The sequence below is a fragment of the Camelina sativa genome, chromosome 19 (genome assembly GCF_000633955.1).
Source record: "Camelina sativa cultivar DH55 chromosome 19, Cs, whole genome shotgun sequence".
Taxonomy (NCBI): Eukaryota; Viridiplantae; Streptophyta; class Magnoliopsida; order Brassicales; family Brassicaceae; genus Camelina; species Camelina sativa.
In genome coordinates, this window is record NC_025703.1 from 2,700,235 (window position 1) to 2,705,137 (window position 4,903).

Genomic DNA, 4,903 nt, shown 5'->3' on the forward strand with positions numbered 1-4,903 from the left:
TAAGGATACACTTAATCGATACACTTCCAACTTATAATAATTCATACAACAAGTTTTTATAGTTTAGTGTTTAGACTTGATATTTTTGTTTTTTATTTATTATAAATCAGAATTTGTAAATTTTATGTTGTAATAAAGTATTACTTCTGTTACATTAATACAGGAAAATATAATTAGTTCTTTATCCCATGTAATTCACAGTTTTGTAGCTAGGGCAACAAAGTCTTGGGCCAAACTCATAAGCATGCCTAAGATGTAGACTGCAGAGGAATCGCAATTTGAAGTTTCAAACAAATGTTTTGTTTCTTTTGGAACAACACAACAAAAGAGTTTGTGTTTGACTTCATTATCTTACCGACTTCCCCGAATCTCAATTGTTTGAAACGACGATGTTTTTAATATATCATTGACCTTGATCTATTTTATTCATATTTTGTTACGTCTGCTTCTGCATGCTTGTTTATCTTTGACTTGTTCACTCCATTTTCTATCGTTTTTTTTTCTCCTCGGTACGAGGTTTTGTTGGACGAAACTGAAATTAATATATCATCTGAAATCCACATTAACGAATCCAAGAATGTTCTATAACAAAAAATTCGGACTTAAAAAATAACCCCGCTAAACTACACTAGTTTGGTATTTATAGTTGTATATTTTTAACAATTAATGAACTCATCTATACGATTATTTACTTGCTTAGGACACAAGTTACTCATTTAAGTAAATTTGCTTTCGACTTTGACTACGAAATGTTACCATCTCATTTCAAATATCTTTCATGATCCGTATTTTAAAAATAAAAGTGGGTTCTGACTGAAGTTTTTTTATATTTCTACGCTAAAACTCTTGTTTGACAAATAACTTGTTGGCTCTATAACTACTTGATGGAAATCGTACATTTTATGTTAAACAATGAAATGAAATATTTGACTTCACACCAAACAATAGTAAATTAATAACCATGTAACGAAGACCTAGAAACTTGTAGAAAACTTCTATTCAACCATACCTTATTATAATCATCGTGAAAGAGGATTAAAAGGGATTTAGCTAGACTAACCACTTACTTGTGACAATTAAATAATGTAAAGTACGTTTATTTTTATGGGCTTTGGATTAACGCTTCCGTTGTTGACTTGTCAACAAAGAGGAGAGAAGAGACTACAAAACGCACGAGTGGGTTGTGATTTTAACTCGTATACCTCTTTGACTAATTGACCGGGGACACGTACGTCAAACTGATTAATAATATTCAATATATATCAAATCGAGTTACACAGGTCAAAATTTATCAAACTATTTCTAAGATACGATATTGATATTAGACATAAAAATAATATTCCTAGTAGGTTCAATCCGAGATGAATACTGTCGAGCCTCGGTTATGTCCCACATGTGTGTATATTGTTTATTAGCTAGCTCTCTTATATATGTAGTAACTAATAAGAGTATGGGAAGTTCAGCAATATACAAATGGGTGCGTAACAAGGAAATTATTTGGATTTACAACTTCTTTTCAATTTCTTTACTTAAGGAATTTTCTGATCCTAAAATTCAAAGTAGTTATACAATATTTATATACCGCAATTTGGTCAAAATGCTAATTGTTATTTACTACTTGATAGTTTATTATATAGTACATCCTCTAGAGAGAACAAATCACATATGGTATTGATCATCATCATTGTTTTAAAAGCCATCTTGCGCATATAGATTTTTTATATATATAATGTTTAATTAACTAAGATATAGCTTTTTGAATGGGGGAAAATATATGTGAGAAAGAAAAAAAGCAAAAGTATTATTAAAGCATTCTAAATGAAAACAAAATTGGGTTTAACGACAGAAATGTTTGTCTTTAAACAAACAACATGTTTCTTTTGCGAAGCATAGAGAGAAAAGACGAGAGAAAAGTAATACTAATTATCAACAAGCACTTGTGTTCTCCACTTCGGAGGAAACCAAATTGCTTATAATACTAATTTTGAAGCTACTTAAAATCCTAAATATTACTTTATGTTCCCTATTTAGCTTTGTTTTCTTTCATTAAATATATAACTTCGGATAATTGCTTTCACATCTACATTAACATTCCATCTTCTCGTTAAATTTTACTAAACGTGCGTCAATATATATAAATTCACATAATTAATTATATGAAAGTAAACTTAAATTAATTAGGATTAGAAGCTTCTAACCGATTGACTATGTAGATTACTACGAATACAAAATTTTCACCCTCATATTATTATTCATTAACAGTCATCGTTCCTATAATTATTGTGAAGCTCTTTTGTAAATTTAGACTGATGATACAGACAATTTTTTTTTGTTTTCTACTTTCACGTATGACACGACACCACTATTAATTCATTTAAGCGTATAATATAAACGTTTTGATCGAATTATTGGTTTAATTTGATTTCATTTCGCCGGTATATAAACCTTTAATCCTTAAAACTTTCTTTTTCTTTTCTTTTTTGTCAACCCCAAAACTATTAATAGATTGAAAACTGGTACTCTACGTGCCTCTTACAGCTATACATTGAAGTGGAATTAAATGTCGAGCTCCCGAACTAGAAAATCTATCGAAAATGTGAAACCGTAGATGGTGGTGTATTTTAAATAACAATAATGAAATGTTAACAAATGAGAAGTACGTAGTTGTTCAAAATAAGTAATATAATTGTCAATATGGGTCGTTTAGTTAGTCCACTTCAAATCAATTGATAATGGAATTTTACTTCCCCTACATTCTACCATATTTTCAACACAAAATTGTTTATTCCAAAAAAAAAATTATAGTTTCGTTAATTAAACTTCTAATTTTGCGGCCCTTAATCCAATTGAGTCATACCCCGATGATCAGAAGCGTGACTAGCGGGAAAATTTCACCTCCTTTTCTTTCTTTTTCAAATTATCATCCACAGGAAACTAATTAAACTGGTTTCTAGGAGATGTAGTTCCTTCAACCTCATAGTATCTGAAGTTCGAATCTTTGTTTTACACATGATACACGAGCAGTCCACGTACGTGATGTACACTCATGAATCATGATACAGAAACAATTCAAGTAGAAATAGAGTTATATAGGTTAATTAAAAGATCAATTAAGGCAACAAGTATCAAATATCTTGCAATGGAAAGAAGTCATGTATGAACAACTATGAGTCTACGACCACTTGCGTCAGTAACAAACCTATGTAATTTAACTATCGTACGTACGTATCTTACAGTAAATAATACATTATGGTGCTCTACTGTACACATTCATTTGTTATGGTGTATATAAAGAATGTCAATTGATTCAACCAATCTACTATGTAGCTATAGTACACTTTGTGAGTCATCTTGGAAAAAATGTACGAAGAAACATGTCGACCAAAAAAAGTATACAGTGTGTGACATATGAGAAAGGCAATTTTAGTATTTACGCGAGTGAGAAAAAACAAAAATATATATATATATATTATGATGAACCATATATGTATAGATATATATTCAATGGAAAAATATGGACAAATATATAATACGAACATACAAACATGCCTTTAAATCTTATTTTATTTTCTCGCCAAATTTAATATTAATTAAGAGAATAAAACTCATCTAGGGTTACAAAAAATCTCACAGAAAGGGAAGTACACACCTCTAAAAGCAAACAAACGCACAAAGGGTTTGATGATATCCACTCTCATATACAATGGGATAACAATGGCTAATAGTTAATACCAAGCATAAGCGTTCTGAATGTTAAGTCATATCAACTTCGAAGTTCATTTTATTTGAAAGAATAATGTCTTCAAAAATATACAAAATAAAAATAAAAAATGATGGAAACTCAAAAGGGCTGTCATTGTTCAGGGAGGACTTTGTATGTGTAAAGGGCCATTGAATCTAGACTTCAAACTACATTCGCCTGTCTTTTTCAAATATAACTTTCATAAATCTCAGCTAATAATCATAACTATTACTATTATAAAGAAAAAGAAAAAATATTCTATTACTGATATAAATATCTACATTTATAGAAAAATCTACAGCACGTATTCCATAAACACCAGATTAACAAAAAATACATGATACAAGAGAATATAGTTGCTAAAAAAAATGATGAGAATATATATATATATATATATATATATATATATTAATTTCCACACTTAATTCGGAACCAAAGCGCGCGGGCAGCTACAATACTAGTTTCTCTAGTAACCCGCCGTTTGGATTAGCCGAGCTTAGGTCGGAGTAGGACGTAAACTCTTTTAGATGCATAAGCAAAAACAAACTAACGACGTACACTTCATGATATTTTAATATGTATCTCTATACATATTTCTGGAACAATCTCACCATCGATCGCTGTCGTCAATTTCATATGCAAATGTAGGTGTAATCTTATTCAGATTAATCTTATCTTATAACCCATCTTCATTCTCTTTGTATGTTACTTTAAATAAGATTAAAAAAAGTTGTGGTGTGATGTGTGTTAATTATATGCGAAAGTGGTCCTGAAAACAGATGCCCTCGTATTAACCAACACACGTAAGAGAATATTCAAGATTTGGAATTGTGGACTGACCAATAAGTCTATTTTATTAAGATTTAGTAAAAACTTTGATGGTTGGTCCGTGTGTTTTGGACTTTTGTGTAAACTAAGACATTAAGTTATATACACTAAAGTTATTAACTTAATCAACTGAGAATGCGAGATTCGTGCTCTTCTGATTACGTTACTATGTGGTTTCATTATACAGTATTATTTAACTCGGCATTAAGATATTTGATAAAATATGTTAATCTGACCTCTACACTAAAACGAAAGAGTAAAATACACGTTAAATAGAAAGTGTAATCAGATAATTTCATCGGACGATAAAAATATGATTGGAGGGGGGGGGGG